General features: G+C 43.8%; 1 protein-coding gene across 1 annotated transcript in view; it reads right to left on the bottom strand.

Annotated features, from left to right (window-relative positions):
- Positions 1-20,134, bottom strand: part of C12H10orf67 (chromosome 12 C10orf67 homolog) — a 135,496-nt gene that overhangs the window by 71,479 nt on the left and 43,883 nt on the right. The gene's annotated exons all lie outside the window — the stretch shown is intronic.

Here is a 20,134-nt window from a genome sequence, read left to right as displayed (position 1 = left end):
TATTATACTTAATATTATATTTCTTTTCTGGAGTTCCCGTCGTGGCGCAGTGGTTAACGAATCCGACTAGGAACCATGAGGTTGCGGGTTTGGTCCCTGCCCTTGCTCAGTGGGTTAACGATCCGGCGTTGCCGTGAGCTGTGGTGTAGGTTCCAGACGCGGCTCGGATCCCGCGTTGCTGTGGCTCTGGCGTAGGCTGGTGGCTACAGCTCGGATTCAACCCCTAGCCTGGGAACCTCCATATGCCGCGGGAGCGGCCCAAGAAATAGCAACAACAACAACAACAACAACAACAAAATATATATATATATATCCTTTTTTTGGCTGTGCCCACAGTATACAGAAGTTCCCAGGCCAGGGACAGAACCTGCATCACAGCAGTAAACCTGAGCCACAGCGGTGACAACACTGGGTCCTTAATGCACTAGGCCACAAAAGAACTCCTTAATACTATATTTCAAAGAGTTAGACTGACAAACTAAAATTGTTCTAATATTACATGATGAATACAAGCAGACTAAGAAGAAGAATATATCGAGGTAGCACTGAAGAGCATACCACTGACAGTCTACACAGCACTAATGAAAAAAATCAGTAAATGAATAGGCTGCAGAATTGAAAAGAGTGAAAATAGAACAATCCATATGACAGTATTAGCTGTTTGATGGAGTGATTTTAAAGGAGAGCGTTGTGGATGAAGATCTATTCTTCCATCTAGTCTTTTCCTTTCACTTTTTTTTTAATTAAAAAAATTTTTTTTAGGGCTGCACTTGTGGCATATGGAGGTTTGCCATAGCCAGAGCAATGTCAGATCTGAACAACATCTATAAACTAGACCGCAGCTCATGGCAACGCTGGATCCTTAATCCACAGAGCGAGGCCAGGGATTGAACCTGCATTCTCATGAATACTGGTTCCAACCCGTTGAGCCACAATGGGAACTCCCTTTTTAAAGGCCAGGGAGGGTGTGTGATCAGCTTGTGCAAAATTCTCAGGTGGGCAGATGGTGAGGTAACAGGGCGGGGTCACAGGGGTTAACGTGATCCCTCCTTAGGTATCAGGAGGCCTGGGAGCTATGTGCTCATGGTCATTAAGTAGTTAACATCCTCTGCCTGGTGGAGGGGCTCGCATCTGTAAAACAACTCAGGAAGTGTGCCCTAGACAGTTATCCAGATACTTTAGGGAGGAGCTACGGCAGAGGGTGTGGGGGTAGGGTCTGTCTCAGGAAGGCCCTTTAGGGTCACAGGCCTTGTCTTGTTCCCCTGGACAATTGTGACGGCCCTTAACGCACCTCCTGCCTCTTCTTTCGTCCTCTCCAGCCAATCTCCACACTGTGGCCCAAATGATCTTTCCTCATCTCCCTCAGGCTAACGTCCAACCTCTTGGCACAATGGCCAAAAGAGCACCCCTCACAGTCTGCTGCTGGCCCCTGACATGTGCCCACCTGGCATTTTATCGGTGCTGATGCTCAGAATGCAACTTCTCAGAAGCACCGTGGGACCACAGGTCTCCATGCACTTGGAATTCTAGGCCGCCTAAAAAGCTCTTCCTTATCGATCTCCTGAGTAGCATTAGAATAGGCTGGCCTGGGTCTGCAGACCAGCTCTGTCACTTAGTAGCTTTGTGCCCTTGAACAAGTTCCTTAAATCCCCTATGTCCCAATTTTATCATCTGTAAAGTGGGACAAATAGTAACATCATCGGAATTGTGAGAATTAAATCAGATAATGCATGTAAACAATTTTGGTCAGCGTCCACAGCACCCATCAGCTCCCAGGAAGTACTACATCTTAGCATCTATTATTGCTGTTGCTATTTGACATCCAAAGATGGATGTCGCCTGCTCTGGGAAGCCTTGACATCCTTCCCCTGTCCACCGCCTCTCACTGCTGTGCTCGTTCCATGTCTTACAAACCCTCTTCTTCAGTCCATTGTTTATTTTTTGGGTTTTTTTTTTTGCTCATTAATTTTTATGTTCTGAAACAGATGGATTTATTTTCCTCCTAAATACAGCAAAACAAAGATGCTTCTGACAACCTGGACTAGCCATCTCCTTGATGACATGACACAATGCACCCTTGGGAGTTCATTGAAAATCCCGCCAGGAAGCACACTGAGATGCTGCACACACTCAGCAGCGCTGGGGCCAACCTGCCTTTAGGACGCGCTCAGCCCCTGTGGATTTCAGGGCAGGGAGGGCCACAGTTCACTGGAAGAACAAAAAGTTTCACATTTGACATTTCATAAACAAATCATAAGGGCCAAACACATTGAATTCATTTCTGCTCAACTCCAGGAATGTTTCTGACGTTCTACTTCTGTTTATTGGATGAGCCGGGCTCAAGACGAGGCAAGCAGAAAGCAGGGTTTTGTTTTTTTTTTTCACCACCTCTTCAAATCTGTCTCATGTTTCAACCTCTTAGCAGAACTCTCAGGAAAGTGGCATGGCTTTTTTTCTTTAAAAAAAAAAAAAACCAAAACAAACAAACAAAACCCCCAAACTATTAGACAACAACATTGAGTAAAAGAAAGCAAAAAAAACCCATCAAAACTCAACCCCCTAAATCCCAAATCAGCCTACCCTTATCCATCAAAGCTCCTGACCTTTCCCAGCTCTGGCCTCCCTTAGACTTGCAGACTGCAGGGGAAGGGAAGGGGTTGAGTCTGACTTCCTTTTCTAGTATCCAGAGATTGGTCGGACACCAGCATAGGTGTTGCCATGAAGGTATTTTTCATGTGAGGTTAACATTGAAGTCAACAGACTTTGAGTAAAGCAGATAACTCTCCATACGGTGGGTGGGCCTCATCCAACCAGTTGAAGGCTTTCTGAGAAAGACTGAGATTCCCCAGAGGAAGAGGGAATTCTGTCTGCAGAGTGGCTTCAGACTCGAGCTGTAATATCAGTTCTTCCCTGGGTCTCCAGCCTGTTGGCCTACTCTTCAGATTGCAGCCTTGCCAGCCTCTATAACCACAGGAGCCGGGGCCTTAAATCTCCATACACATCAATCTCTCTCTCCACAGACATACCCTACCGGTTCTCTTTCCCTGGAAAATCCTGACCAACACAATATCTACATCTAAAGAACATACTACATTCACACCAACACCTCCTCTTCCAACCCAACACCATCGTGTTTATTATGGCTTGTCTCCTTTCCATAGCACAACCCATTCTCTGGCTATAAGCAAACTGGTGGCCATGATGCTCAATGCCCTGACCTCTGCTTCATCCTCCCTCCATGTCCTCCAATCTCCTGATCATGCTGCACCCTGAGGGCCTGGCTCTGAGGCAGGAAACCGAGAGGGGAAGGAGGCAGGAACGTGGAAGTTCTTGGGCCAGGGATCGAACCTGCACCACAGCAGTGACCCGAGCCATGGCAATGACAATGCTGGATCCTTAACCCTCTGTGCCACAAGATAACTCCCTGGACTTTAATTCTTTTGGTTATACAAGAACATTTAATATTTGTATTTAATTTTTCTTTTGGCATTTGAAAGTGAGAAAGTGTTAATATTCAAATCTGGGGCATAACTGTTGGCTTTTTATTATTAGAATAATTTTATGATGTTATTTGACCTCATGGGCAAAACCTCCTGACAGACAATATTGGTCAACACAGCTGGACATAAATGTGGGGTGAGAAACAGACGAGGAACAAAGTGACCTTGGAGTTTAATGTAAATGATGCATTCTTCTAACCCAAGGCTGAGTTTCCTGGGGCACCAGCAGTCTCGGGATCCGCAGAAGAGGTGTGGTTAGTACTGAGAAGCTGCATCAGAAAGCAGGGAGCAGGGCTTTCCTCTCCCCCAAGGCTCAGACACACACCTGGTTGATCACAGGCTCAATGGTTGCATTCGATGTGTTAAGAGAAGAAGAAAAACCCGAGGAGTGTTGTTTCCTTCCATGCAGAGTAACAGCCTCCATCGATTATCTGCTTAAGACCTTGGAAGAAGGAACTTGGTCACATCTTGGCCGTCCCCTTCCCCTTCCCCTTCCCTTTCTCTTTGGGGATCAGATGCTCTGCCCTGGCAGGAAAAGAACCACCGCACCCCCCAGCCCATCGCTGCCTGTGATGGGAGATAACCCGCCAAATTCTGGGCTTTAGCACTGAGTAGCCTGTTTTGCTTTTGCTTTTTGCTTTCTAGGGCCACACTCACGGCATATGGAGGTTCCCAGGCTAGGGGTCCAATCGGAGCTGTAGCTGCCAGTCTACACCACAGCCACAGCAACATGGGATCTGAGCCATGTCTTCAACCTACACCACAGCTCACGGCAATGCAGATCTTTAACCCACTGAGTGAGGCCAGGGATCGAACCTGCATCCTCACAGACACTAGCTGTGTTCATAACTTGCTGAGCTACAACGGGAACTCCCGAGTAGCCTGTTTTTCAGTGAAACATATCTTGATCTGCTGACTCCCTGACTATATATATATATGTGTGTGTGTGTGTGTGTATATACATACATATGTATATATAGATACACATTTATATACATACACACACACACATATTTTGTCTTTTCTAGGGCCACACCCACGGCATATGGAGGTTCCCAGGCTAGGGGTCGAATCAGAGCTGTAGCTGCTGGCCTACACCACAGCCACAGCAACGTGGGATCCAAGCCATGTCTGCAACCTACTCCACAGCTCACGGCAACACAGAATCCTTAACCCACTGAGTGAGGCCAGGGATGGAACCCGCAACCTCATGGTTCCTAGCTGGATTCGTTAACCACTGAGCCACGATAGGAACTCCCTGACTATATTTTTTAACTGCTCCAGAACCTGGGTAGGAAAGATGGGTATTATTTATTATTAAGTCTCAAAAACACTCCAATCATGTTCATCTTCCAAGTTTGCAATCTAAGCAGGTCATGAAAGCTACTCAAAACTCTACAATGATTCTTTGAGGTCTTTGAGTTAAAATATAAATTCCAAAAGATGCCTTCTCTGTATCACCTCTCATGACTTTCTCCCAGCCCTCCTGTCTTCCAGGCATACAAGGAAGTCAGTCCCTGGGGGGTGCCTTGATCCTTAACGCCTCTGTCAAACGGGCCACTTCCCTGTCTTTCTCCCATGTTCCTTAAACTCACCAAAATTCATCGCCATTTGTTGGTGACCAGTGTGGGTCTCCCTAAACATGCCTCAGTGGCATAAGGACTATTTTGAATTAAGGTTCCTTAAGACATGGCCAACTCAAGAGGGATGCTCTGACCCTCTTGTCCATCTCCCTGAGAGCAGGAAATAAATCTTTCATAAGAAAGGTCCCCTCGCTGTCTCTGGAGGTAGATGGTCACCATTATCACTAGAGAGAGAGAGAATCTGGGCTGAGAAACCTATATTAATCAGTCTTGTTATTTCTTTAATTGACAACTCCAAGCCCAAAGTCTGTTTAGATTCTTTTCTCATTGGGCATCCAAAACCTGAATTTCTTTGTCCTGTCAATTCCTCACAAATGAATTTTTTCTTTGTCTATAAAGTATCAAAGCTGCCTCCTTTGGTCACTTCTTAGGTCTGGTTTCTTTGCAGCCTCCATGTGCACTAATGAAAGTTTGTTTCTTTTTCTCCAGTGAATCTGTTTTGTGTCAATAGTATCATTAGCCCAGCCACAGGATCTCAGGAGGGGAACCCTCCTGCACTGCTGGTGGGGATGTAAACTGGTGCAACCACTACGAAGGACAGTATGGAGGTTCCTTAAAAAACTAAATATAGAGTTAACACATGATCCAGCAAGCCCACTCCTGGACACATATCCAGAGAAAACCATAATTTGAAAAGATACATGCACCGCAATGTTCATTGCAGTGCTATTTACAACAGCCAAGACATGGAAGGAAACTAAATGTCCATCGACAGAAGAATGGATAAAGAAGATGTGGTACATATATACAATGGAATATTACTCGGCCATAAAAAGAACAAAATAATGCCATTTGCAGCAATGTGGCTGGACCTAGAGATTATCATACTGAGTGAAGTAAGTCATATAGAGACAAATACCATATAATAGTACTCATATGTGAAAGCTAATAAATATGATATAAAAGAACTTATTTATAAAACAGAAATGAACTCACAGATTTCAAAACCAGTCTATGGTTACCACAGGTGAAACCACTAGGGGGATGGAAGAATTGGGAGGGTGGGAATAACACATACACATGATTAACAAGAACCTACTGCACAGCACAGAAAAATCGACTCATTGTTTGTAATAACCTAAACAGAAAAAAAAGAATGGATATATTTATATGAATGACTGGTTCACTTTAACCTGAAACTAATACATTGTAAGTCAACTCTACTCCAATAAAAGTAAATAAATAATAAAAAAAAAGAACTCATGAGGGGTAGATGGGGAAATTTCTCTCCCACCCCCACCTTCACCCCCTTCAAGACTTAGTTCAAGAATCACTTCCTCTTGAAAATCTTAACTATCATCCCAAACCCTCAGAGTCAGGCACCCGTCAAGTATAAACCTCTCCTCTGGACTAGAATCGCCAAGTTTCTTGTCTTTCATGAGCACTAGATTATGAACAACTTGAGCGCAAGGACTGCCTTTGTCTCTGCTACAGACCCAGATGATGGAACAACATCTGAGCAAAAGAACAGTTATAGCTCTTAACATCATGCACAGACTTTGCTCTGTACTAGGAACTCATGACCTCTATCCAGTACCATGGTGTAGGTCAAGTTCTCTTGGCACTTTTCTTTCGTTATTACAGTTGATTTACAGTGTTCTGTTGATTTCTGCTGTACAGCAAAGTGACACAGTCATACATACTCTTGGCACCTGTCTTAGTTATATTCTTCCCTTTATTCAACAAACATATGCCCTATACCTATTACAGGCCAGGCTCTCTGCCAGGAGCAGAGAACAAAGATAAATAAAGCTCAGACCCTGGTCCATAGGCACAAAGAGTCTAGTGTGAAGACCAATCCATAAATGGATACTAGTGATACAATTCAGTGTGTCAACTATCCAGGAGAGAAAGAATACTTGAGCAAGAAGGGACATGATGTGAAAATTCTAGGGAGGTAACTAATAAGGTTAAGGAATGAGGTGTTGAGAGGGAGACAGGTGACTGCAAGCAGCTCCTTATCGCAGGAGGCTGAAGATTTCGCCAGGAAGTAGGAGATAAGAGTGGAGAGATGTAAGAGCCTCCTGGGCCATACCGTGGGCTTAGATGTCATCCTGTAGGTATGGAGATTTGCTGAGGGTTGTAAACAAGGGCAGGATATGCCAGGATTCATTTTTTCAAAGGACCACTCATTTGCCTGGGCAGACAATGAACGTTAGGAGACCAAGCGGGGTAAGAAGGTAACAGCCACAGTCCAGGGCTGCCTGCACTAGTTCAGGGCAAGGCAAGGAAGATGGATTCAGGAGGTTAAAAGACTGGCAAGATTTGATAACTCACTGAAAATGAAGGTGTATCTGTTATCCACGTGGCGTCTCAGTTTTACCACACACTAAGTGGCTTAAAACTCACACATACATTATCTCACAGTTTCTATGGGCCAGGCATCCAAGCATAAATTAGGTGGGTTCTCTGCTGAGGGGCTACAAGGCTACAATCAAAGTGTCATTTGGAGCTGTGGTCTCATCTGAGGCTCGAGGAAGAAAGGGTCTGGGTCCGTGGCCACCCAGGTTCTTGGAAGGAAGCACGTCCCTGTAGCTACAGGACTGAGGGCTTCAGTTTCTTGTTGACTGTCAGCCAGAGGCTGCCTTCAGCTCCACAGGCCTCCTGCAGGTCTTTGCCTGTAAATGTGGGGGCTCCCCAACACAGCCTCCTGCTTCATCCATGCCATCAAAGCAGAGAGACTGGCTAGACAGAGGCTATACTCCTACATAATATAATCGTCAGGGCACCTTTTCTGTGCTCTGTTGGTTAGAAGCAAGTCCCACATCCTACCTGCACTCAAGGAGGCAGGGGGTGATCATACAGGACAAAGAGCAGAGTTAAGGGGGAAGATGCTTCTAACAGTTTGTGTCATGGTGAGTTTGTGATGACTTATTTTATAACACTTTAGAGTCTTTAGTTTCTTGCCATTTCACCTAGGCAGTTTTCTTTCTCATCCTCTTTTCAACAAAAAGCCTCATTCAGGACATTAACAGTGCTCCTGGGAAGGGAAGTGCTCTTATTCGAAGAAGATGCACCCTGCCCCCGGCAGAAGCTCATCTTGGTTTCAGAATCCAGAAAATTTAATCCCCTCCAAATGCCAAAATGTTGGTATTTTATTGCATAAAACCGTTATTAGGACTTTTTGAAAAAATATCAAATAAAAATAATTTAACACCCCCAAAATATTTGCCACATTAAAATTTGGAATCTTAAGTCAGTACTTCCATTAGAAAGGGTTCTTCCATAGCTCTGCAACCCTCGAGAGGTGGAAGAAAACAACAATCAACACAGCAAGGCTTCTATTGTAAGAATAAATGCTCTTGGAGCTCCAAGTGTGGCTCAGCAGGTTAAGAATCCAATGTGGTGTCCATGAGGATGGGGGATCGATCCCTGGCCTTGCTCAGTGGGTTAAGGATCTGACATTGCTGCAAGCTATGGTGAAGGTAACCGATGCAGCTCAGATCCAGTGTTACTGAGTCTGTGGCATAGGCTGGCAGCTGCAGCTCTGATTCTACCCCTAGCCTGGGAACTTCCATATGCCATAAGTGTGGCCCTAAAAAAAAAAAAAAAAAAAAAAAAAGAATAAATACTCTTCTTGTTCAAAGACTTTTAAAAACAAATTTACCATTTTAACAAACTCATTTTTAACATGACAGCTGTATTTTTCTGCAATGCACTTGAATTTAACTCTAGAATTTTTTTGCCTTTTTATAGAAATACAATAAATATGATGCTATAGGAGTTCCCACTGTGGCTCAGGGGGTTATGAACTTGACATAGCATCCATGAGGATATGGGTTTGATCTCTGGCCTCAATCAGTGGATGAAGGAACCAGCATTGCCACAAGCTGTGGCAGAGGTCACAGATGGGGCTTGGATCCAGCACTGCTGTGGCTGTGGTGTAGGCTGGCAGCTGCAGCTCCAATTCAACCCCTAGCCTGGAAACTCCCATATGTCATCACAGGTGTGACCATTAAATTGAAAGAAAAAAAAAATGTTACACATGAAGCACTTTGCACAGTGCCTGGACCATAGCAAATAAGTCACTAAGTGATAACTGCTTTCATCGTCATTAATTATCTGCCTAGGGAAAAGGAGGAAGTTTCCCCAAGGACTGTCACTTACAGTCCTATAACTAATGCCCCGAAACCAATGCCACCTAAGACAAAAGAAGAACCGGAGCTCAGACTATGTTAGATTCAAGGAGACCAGGTCTGCATAGACCAATGGAGGTAAGCTTATCCAGGACTCTCTGTACTCTTCAGTGTAATCATCCCTCCATCCCCCTCTTCTCCTTCAGATTCCCCCCAGCAGCCAGTTCCCTAAGGGCCTCTGTCTAACCCAGATTTTACTCACAGAAGAAAGACTACCGTGCTGCCTAGGACCCCGGGGCCACCCACTCTCAGCCTCCCAACCCTCACTGCCTCGGCGTGCAGCAGGGATGGCTCTCCTGAGTGTAAGGGCCCAGGAAGTGAATGCCTGCCCCCTCAAGGCTCCCGGCCAAGCCTCCAAGGACAGTCCAGCCCCCCAGGCCACGGATGCTTGATCCAGCCACCACCACCCCCCACCCCCGGCCCAGGGTGGGGGGGGTCCCAGCTGTCTGCCAACATGTGAAACCTTTGGGTAAGCTTTCAGGTACAGTAGCATGTGCCTGAGGGCAGGCGCCTCTTGGGGACACCCAGAGGACCAGAGACCCTGCCCTGTGGGAGTATCTCCCCTTGGTAAAAAGAAGACGGTCTCTGTCCTCAGCTCAGGCACCCTGCGCCTGACACCCTCCTAATCTACTTACTCACCCACTCAGCAAAGATACTGAGTGCCTGCCATGTTCAAGGCACTGTGCCAGGCACTGTATGTCCCCACTGCCAAGTAGAAGTGACTCCAAGCCCTCTGATGAAGTTTGTTCCCCTGGCCATGGTCTTGCCAGGTGCAGGCCCCAGGCCCATCTGATTTCACTAAGCACAAATACTTGCCATCGTCATCACCGCCAAGTTAACTAGATGTCTCTGTTTTCCTGCCCATGACCTTGCAGGTTCTGCCTGGCATGGTTATCTTCTTGTCCTGCTAGCATAGCTGGGCACTGCCAAATCCTTGTGCCCCCATTGCTGTCAACAAATGTCTTGGGTCCCCATATGGGCATCCAGGTTTACTGCCATGTGTGGACCCTCCCTGCCTGCACCCCCAGAGTGGGAACACGTATCTCCCGACAAGTTCCCTGCCTTCTCTGTCTCCGTGGTAGAACTGCCTTTTTGTAAATTGGGAGCCACCTCCTCCCTGTGCCCCTGTTCCAGGGGTGTTCCCCTTGGAGCTAAGGGGTTTTTGACACCCCCTTATTTAGTGTGCCAGCCTAGATCCCCCCTGCTGGGGGGCAAGTGGCTGAATCCTTAGATGGCATTTTTTTTTCTTTCCTTCCTCCCTTCCTTATTTAATTATTCTTATTTATTCAATTCATTTAATAATTACGCATTAGTGTAAAAAAAGAAGAAGAAGAAGGAAGGAAGACTACCCACTACGAAGGTAATGACTTCATTCACTGGCCCCCGGTTGGTAAAGGATCTGCTCTGAGGGAATGAAATTCTGATGGTTGTAATTCAGGCACTCTTGGTGTGGATGTGCTTAAGGCTTTTGAACAATAGGAAGTATTCTCCTCCTCTTAGGATGGCACCTTAAGGGATCTCTTCTATATGAAGAGCCCTGCAAGAACACATCAGCATCATTCTATAAATATTTCTGAGACCTACTATGCACACAGTTCCAGGCTAGTCACAAATTATTCTATGTATAAGAAAGCCTCATCATGCAGTGTAGATGGAGATTCTCTTTAAAAGACCTGGGAGACCATCACCTAAAGAAGCATCGGGGAGTTCCCGTGTGGCGCAATGGAAATGAAGCCAACTAGTATCCATGAGGATGCAGGTTCGATCCCTGGCCTTGCTCAGTGGGTTAAGGATTCTGTATTGCCAGGAGCTGCAGTGTAGGTTGCAGTCTCGGCTCAGATCCCTCCTCATTGCTGTGGCTGTGGTGTAGGACAGCAGCTGCAGCTCCAATTCTACCCCTTGCCTGAGAACTTCCATATGCCGCAGGTGAGGCCCTAAAAAGCAAAAACATTAAAAAATAAAGACGCATTGGAGTACATGCAATAAAGTAAATACTGGAAATGAACATGTTCCAAACTCAAAAGCAAAATTAAATGCTCTTTCACGCCAGAGGGTATGCACTGAGAATCACCTCCCCCAGCCTGCCAGCCTTCATCTGCACTTCACCTTGGTGCCCCTCTGCAGAGACACAGGTCTTGGGCTCACTCAGACCCTTCCATTTTACAGAAATCATAGGACTCTCCTCTGGGCCAGGAGCTGCATTCAGACATGTGAGGCTCGTTTTATTGGCTTCCCTGATGCTTTAATGACAAAGAGCTGCGCTGTCCCCACCTCAGCTGTGCTCTCTCCTTAGGGCACACACTTGATTCTCCCCTGACGAGGAGAGGAAACACCCAGTCCTTCCTCACTCAAGGAGGAGGGGCAGAGTCTACCCCACTGGGCCGCTGTAAAGGGACCTGATTAATCTTGGTAACGCTGGTCTGCAAGCGGGATTTAGAGCACCCCTGCATTATCCATTCTAGCCTGATTTTTCTTAATCTTCTCTGGCTCCCTGATCCCCATTTGGTTGTGTAACACCTAACATCCATCTTAAGTCTCTTTGGCTTTGTTAACTCTTTCTTGACCTACTTTTCTGGTGCAATTATGGTCTACCCCCATAAACATATATTCTATTTTCACTTAATTGCCCTATGCACCAAGACTGTAGGATAATTACGTTTCTACTATCAGCCCATCTCAAAGGACTAATTAGTCTGACTCTCCTTCCATCCAACTGTTCCAACAAGGGATGGATTCAATAAACTATTCCAAACAAAAGGCCATTATTACACTTGATGAATTATTGGTAGGATTCCCAACAAGTTCCGTAAGAATGATTACTCTCTTATACTATTTAATATTATTCTGCAACTTCTGTCTAGTGTAAAAACGAGATATATACATTTCAGAATTTAAGGCAGGAATATTATTTTCGGTGAGTGTATGTATATACTTAGAAAATACAAAAGAACTGACTAAGAACTGTTAAAATGAGACCTGATAAGTCAACATTTGGACATCCATCAACAAAGTGGTTGGATACAGTCGTTATAAAAATGAGTGGTTTCAGGGGAGTTCCCATCGTGGCTCAGCGGTTAACGAATCCGACTAGGAAACATGAGGTTGCGGGTTTGATCCCTGGCCTTGCTCAGTGGGTTAAGGATCCAGCGTTGCCGTGAGCTGTGGTGTAGGTTGTAGACTCGGGGATCGGATCCCATGTTGCTGTGGCTCTGGCATAGGCTGGCGGCTACAGCTCCAATTCGACCCCTAGCCTGGGAACCTCCATGTGCCGCGGGAGCGGCCCAAGAAATGGCAAAAAGACAATAAATAAATAAATAAATAAGAGTGATTTTACATCAAAAACATTATGCTGACATGAAAGGACTCAATCACAAAACAGCACATACTGTACAATCGCATTTATATAAAATGTTCAGAATAGATGAATCTACAGAGACAGAAAGTAGATTAATAGTTTCCAGAGGTTTGGAAAGGAGAGGAAAAGAGAGAGGGGAGAATAGGGAATGACTGCTGCTGGGTACAAGTTTTCTTTTGTGAGGGCAATGAAAATGTTTCAAAATTATAATGTTGGCTCTGTACACAGCTCTGTAAATACAATACTACAAGATATTGATCTGTACACTTTAAATGAGTGAATTTTATGCTCTGTAAATTATATCTCAATAAGGCTGCTAAAAATCAATGGTTTCCATGTATACCAAAATATTCTCCTAAAATATGACAAAATTTTTTTTATTTTCTAAAGACATAAAATATAATATTTAGGAATAACTTAGTTGTATAGAAAAAGTATACAACCTACATAATAAAATTATAAAACTCTATTGAGATACCTGAAATAAGACATAAGTAAATCAGGAAATATTCCTGGATAGGATGACTGACTGTTGTAAATGACACAAATTTCTTCCAAAATTCGTGAATAAATTCCAGCCAGGTCCATTTAATAAAAATGCTTAGAGAGACCATTTTGGTTTGTTTGTTTGTTTCTTCTTTTTATGCCCTCACCTGCCACATACCGAAGTTCCTCAGCTAGGGGCTGAACCGGAGCTGTGGCTGATGCCTACGCCACAACCACTACAACACCACATCTGAGCCACATATGCAACCTATGCCACAGCTTGTGGCAATGCCAGATCCTTTGCCCACTGAGCAAGGCCAGGGATCAAACCCACACCCTCAGGGAGACAATGTCAGGTCCTTTACCTTCTGAGCCACAATAGGAACTCCAGGGAGGCTATTTTGGAATGCAAGCAAACACAATTATTTTAAAATTTATCTGGAAAAATAAAAAAGCAAAGAGATTTTTGAGAAAGAGAATTAATGAATTCCCTTGTGGTGCAGTGGATTTAAGGATCTGGCATTGTCGCTACTGTGGTATGGGTTCAGTCCTTGGCCTGGGAACTTCCACATGCTGCAGGCATGGCCAAAAAAACCCCTCGAAATCCCAAACTTACCAGATATCAACATATAATGCTAAAACATTAAATACCAAAAAGGCAATGGAGAGCTATACCACTACTTAGATAATCTTACAGAGCCACAAAATAGCAGACATAACCTTAAGATCAACCTTATTGCTGATGTATGATTATTATTAACTTAATTAAACAAGGAGGCCATCAGACTGAGGGGCTCTAATACCTTAGCAGCCTATATAAGCAAACCCAAACCTGGACCTGTAGATGCCTCAAGGTTAAGAAATCAATACCTAAGCACAACCAGTCACAAACAGCCAACAAGTCTTTCCTTAAGTTACAGCCAATAATTTACTTGCTTTGCTCTTACCTTTTCTCTATAGAAGTTCTTCCCCTGAATCCTGCGTTGGACTGCTCCTAACCTCTTCTGGTTTAGTGCTGCCTGACTCAAATCAATTTTTGCTCAAATAAACTTTTTTTTAAAAAAAAATTTTTGTCTTTTATTTATCCCCCTTTTTATTGAAATATAATTGACATACAATATTATATTAGTTTCAGGTGTACAACATAGTGGTTCAATATTTGTGTACATTATCAAATGATTACCACAATAAATCTAGTTACCATCTGACACTATATAAAATTACTATAATATCATTGACTACATTCCCTATTCTGTACATTATATCCCCATGATGTATTTATTTTTGATCAAATAAACTCTTAAAAATTGTATATGCCTCAGTTTATCATTTAACATGGGGAAAACATCATAAATCAATGGAAAAGGAAAAGAATATTCAACAAATGACGTTGGAGAAATTGCTTGTTAATTTGAAAGCTAGTGACAGTCTCTCAAACTTTCATTGCTCCCATCTTCCTAAGAGTTTTGTATGCTCCTAAATCTCTCTGTGTCCGAAGGACCTAGAATACTGTGTTCTCTTATCTGAGTCACAGCTGATACACTTCCAAGACCAAAGAACGCTAAATAAGATGTAAGTTTCAGAGAAACATTTTCTTTTATCTGAAAATAATATCACACAAGAAATTGTTTTAATAGTTAAACAGATTTAAAACCCAAAGCTGAAAAAAAGCTCTTGTACTTGTATCCTGAACTGGTCTCCAGAGGGCAGCAGAGAGTCATTTACATTTAACCAAAAGTTACCACTCAACCAAAGTGTGTACCTCTGTTCTTTCTTAAGACTAAGCCTCAACAAACTGGGTGGCCAGGATGTGGAAGGCTGTCTGAGGTCATGGATCAAAGTGATACCAAACAAGCCAAAGCAAAGATTCAAAGAATCGCTTTTGTATCTTTAATTCTTTAATTAGATCAACCAATGAACCACAATTAATACACTGTTGGCTAAGCGTACTTAACCAGCACATGTTTATGAAACACTGATGCATATGAAGCATTTAATCCCTTTCAGGGCTTTCTACTCCTAGATGTACAAAAAGTATGTAGGAAGAGTGACAGTCACTTCTGCCATATATTTTGAGCGACTGATACACACTAGAAGTTTATTAGGGACCCAGAAATTGCTGAAGACATAAAGGATTATAAAAGCATGTTTTTTTAAATCCTGTTATTCTGACTTTCACTTGGTAAACAACAAAAATTCTGGATAAGATAGGTGACATGCTTCTATAAGCTGAGAAAGTAAGGAACAGTTAGGCCAAAATTAAGTGAGTGCAGGAATCCAGAGAAGAATGTACTACAGTGAAGCTGGTCTGTCCTCCAGGGCATTGCTGGGCCAGGTAAATCTGACCTTTGGTTTACACCTCTTTACAGGGCATAGAGAAAAGGTATCACATAGGTCACCCTCAAAGTGATGATTCTAAACAACAGGAGCTACCTCCTGAAGGTAAGACACTGAAGAGCCATCTCTTCAGCGTAAGAATGAACTAGAAATAACCACCTGGAACCCTGCACCCACCCCCGTCCCAGTGAAAGTGAAACTGCCTCCCATCTAGAAACGGCTCAGCATACAGAGGAGGGGGAATATTTCTTCTGAGTTTTATGAGCACGAGACGGCCCACACAGTTTTGGGGCCCACATGCATACATCTGGGTGGTCTAAAATGCCTCAAACGAAAAATTAGGTTAAAGTGGTCACAGACCCAGGAGTCTCACAGAAGCAAACGGAAATCTCCTCTATGGAAACTCACCTCTATTCCAAGCCTCAAAGAATTTCAATTTTTTTGTCAAAAATCATAAAACCCGAAAGTAAAGGATATATCTTAAGCAACAATCAGTACCTATCAGACCCTCCAAGATGGAAGACATGGAAGTTATGAAACATGGAATATCAAGCAAGTATAATAAAATATATCTATAGAAATAATAGGACAAGTCATGGGCAAACAGCAACAGCCATTAAAAAAATAACCAGGAGTTCCCGTCGTGGCGCAGTGGTTAACAAATCCGACTAGGAACCATGAGGTTGCGAGTTCGGTCCCTGCCCTTGCTCAGTGGGTTAACGATATGGCGTTGCCGTGAGCGGTGGTGTAGGTTGCAGATGCGGCTCGGATCCCGCATTGCTGTGGCTCTGGCGTAGGCTGGTGGCTACAGCCCCGATTCGACCCCTAGCCCGGGAACCTCCATATGCCGCGGAAGCGGCCCAAAGAAATAGCAAAAAGACAAAACAAACAAACAAACAAAAACCAAAAAACAAAAAACAGGGAGTTCCCATTGTGGCTCAGTGATAGCAAACCCAACTAGTATCCATGAGGATGCAGGCTCAATCTCTGGCCCTGCCTAGTGGGTTAAGGATCCAGCGTTTGCCATGAGCTGTGGTGTAGGTTATAGATGCAACTCAGATCTGGCGTTTCCGTGGCTGTGGAGTAGGCTGGCAGCTGCAGCTCTGATTCGACCCCTAGCCTGGGAACTTACCTATCCCAAGGGTGCGGCCCTAAAAAGACAAAACAAACAAACAAATATAGAATGTAGAGTAGAACTCCTAGTCATAAATTATAAGTGATATTTTAAAACTCAATAAGGAGTTCCCATTGTGGCTCAGGGGTAACGAACCCAACTAGTATCCATGAGGATGCAGGTTCGATCCCTGGCCTTGCTCAGTGGGTTAAAGATCCAGCATTACTGTGAGTTGTTGCGTAGGTCACAGATATGGCTCAGATCCTATGTTGCTGTGGCTGTGGTATAGGCCAGCAACTGCAGCTCTTATTCAACCTCTAGCCTGGGAACTTCCATATGCCGCAGGAGTGGCCCTAAAAAAAAAAAAAATCAGTAAGAAAACAAATAACCCAATAAAAAATGTATTGGAATAGGCATGTCACAGAACAGGAAAACTGAATGGCCAACACGCACATTTAAAAAGGGTTAATTTACACAGTCTCTGCTCAGCCTTAGGGTTCCTTCGGAAGCCCATTCTTCACACCTTCATCTTAACTGGAGGTTTGCTGTGATGGCACTTAATTGGTGCTGAAGAGAAGTAAGACATTGATTGCTTAAGCCTGTCTGCCTACTGGATGAAAGTGTGCTGAGGACAACTGGTCCAGAGCTGAGGGGTTTCCAGAGGGCCTCTAAGTCCTTTGGGTCTTTGATGCCAAAGGGTCACTTTGATCTGGACATTTGAAAGCTGACCGATCTCACGTCAGCTCCAAGAAACAATTACATATTTGCCTGGAAATTAAGTACAGTTTCTACTTATGTCCTCAGAGCCCTATTAACCAGGGACACACTCCTCCCAGGAGAGCAGCCTGGGTCGCTAAGCCCTTCCCCCATCCCAGGCTTTGTCTGGTCTTCACTGTGACTGTGCCTCCTGAAAGAAACTGCAAAACAACCATTCATCATGTGTCTTGACTGATGACCGCCTTTAAACCAGAGAAAGCTGAGAAGAAAAAAAAGCCAAGAAAATAGCCTCTGGGTAATTGAAACAGGCATCACAACAGTTCATCGCTGCCAGCCTGACCATACGAAGTTCTCACTCAATATCTGTAAGCTCCTCATTCACACCCAGCTCTCACACGTTTGGCTGCTTTCTATTCTTCCCCCTGAGCACAAGTTAGTTGAAGGTGTTGTTACAAAAGGTCATGAAGTTCCTGATCATGACTCACAATACTCACAAACGCTCACTTGGTATCGATGTACTCGGTGCTTACCCATAAATGGGACGGGGGCTGTTGCTGCTCACCAGTGCAGATTAATGCAGTCTGTGTCCAAAAGATGCTTTATAGTTCTTGATAAGTAAATTTATAAAATATTCATTTATAGAATATGTATAATACATTTACAAAAAAAAAATAAAAGGGTTAACCTTATTAGTAGTTGAGGGATACACAAGACACAATGAAATACTCTCTCATGTCCATGAGATCAACAAAAATTTAAAAATCTGGAGTTCCCGTTGTGGCACAGAGGTTAACGAATCCGACTAGGAACCATGAGGTTGCGGGTTCGATCCCTGGCCTTGCTCAGTGGGTTGAGGATCCAGTGTTGCCCTGAGCTGCTGTGTAGGTCGCAGACGCGGCTCAGATCCTGTGTTGCTGTGGCTCTAGCGTAGGCCGGTGGCTACAGCTCCGATTAGACCCCTAGTCTGGGAACCTCCATATGCCACGGGAGTGGCCCTAGAAAAGACAAAAAGAAACAAATTTAAAAATCTGACAATATCAAGTCTCAATGAAGTAGAGTGACAAATATTTTCATATACTGCTGAAGGTAATGTCTTTTATTATAGGCAGTTCAGAAGGCTTTTTGGCATTAGATGATAAATATGGAAACACACATACTCTCTATTCCACTCTTACAAATATACTTTAAAAGTGTTCTTGCACATGTGTACATGAGACAGTACAAGAATGTTCCCATCAAAACTGTAAGAGCAAAAAGTACTATGACAGACAAGAATATTCTGGTGTAACTATACTGTGGAATATTACATTGTGGTAAAAAATGAATGAATAATATGTATACCTATCAAGAACAATGAATGAATAATATGTATACCTATCAAGAACAATTTCAGAACAAAAGCGGGTCAAGAATACATACATACCAACAATATATATTTATATGTATATATTCAAAATGTAGATTTGAAACCGAACATGACCCTAAGGGGCTCCTAGGTACATATTCTTTTTGTGTCTCCTGTTTCTTGTTTGTGGGAAATCCGCTTTACTAAGCTTCCTGCACCTCCCCTAAATCCAAAGGGCAAATTCCAACAGTTGCTAACTGCAGAAGGGAGAGGCTGCAGAAACCAGGGAGGAGCAGTCAAGAGACAAGAGTACAGCCCTGGGGCAGGGTCCTGATTCCTCCTCAAGGAATACGCATCAGAGTATCTTTGAGCTCTTCTGCAGGAACAAAAGCCTCCACCCAGGTTGGTAACTTCCGGCTGAGCACAGGATTCCTGGAACTTGACCCTGTTACCTTACCACCAACCAATCAGAAGAAAGGCACACATCCTGCAGCCCTTGCCCCAAATTTTGCCTATAAAAATGTCTTCCCCAAAGCCATGGGGGGTGAGGGGTTTTGAGCACGAGCTTCCCATTCTCCTTGCTGGGCCCTGCAATAAACCTTTCTCTGCTCCAAACTCCGATGTTTTGGTTTATTTGGCTTCACTGTGTGTCCGGCACACAAACGTTGTTCAGATATTTTACTTGGGAATCTAAATTTAAGTGCAAGTAATAAAAAAAAAAAGGGGGGCTTTATTAAGCACACAATTCATGCTTATAGTTACTTCTGGGCAGAGAGAGCAGTAGTGATGGGGTTGGGAAGAAGCATACAGAGGATTTCAAAGACACTGGTAATGTTTTTTCCTTAGAGCAGCTGTTTCATGGGTATTTGCTATGTCATGATTCTTTGTGCCACACATATTTTATAAATATTTATTTGTCCTTATGTAAAAACTTTTTTTACTTTTTCAGCTGCACCCATGGCATATGGAAGTTCCCAAGCCAGGGACTGAATCAAATCCAAGCTAGAACTGCAAACCTATGCCATAGCTCCAGCAATGCCAGATCCTTAACCCACTGTGCCAGGCTGAGGATTGAACCCATACCACAAAGACCAGCCAGATCCCACTGCACCACAGTGGGAACTCCCCCTGCAAAATTTAATAAAAACAATTTAAAATGATAAAATTGAAGTTCCCATTGTGGCTCAGTGGTTAACAAACCCGACTGGAATCCATGAAGATGCAGGTTTGATCCCTGGCCTCGTTCAGTGGGTTAAAGATCCAGCATTGCCATGGACATGAGCTGTGGTGTAGGTCTCAGACGCGGCTTGGATCCCACACTGCTGTAGCTGTGGCGTAGGCCAGCATCTATAGCTCCAATTCCACCCTGAACCTGGGAACCTCCATGTGCCGTGGATGTGACCCCAAAAAGACAAAAAAAAAAAAATTATACACTCAGGTATATCATTCATATAGTTTATGGAAACGATATTTATATTAAAGAATTATCCACAGATTAAAG

Source organism: Phacochoerus africanus, chromosome 12, assembly GCF_016906955.1.
Source record: "Phacochoerus africanus isolate WHEZ1 chromosome 12, ROS_Pafr_v1, whole genome shotgun sequence".
NCBI classification, from domain to species: Eukaryota; Metazoa; Chordata; class Mammalia; order Artiodactyla; family Suidae; genus Phacochoerus; species Phacochoerus africanus.
Note: the sequence above shows the minus strand (reverse complement) of the source record. Positions and strands in the feature narration are given on the sequence as shown.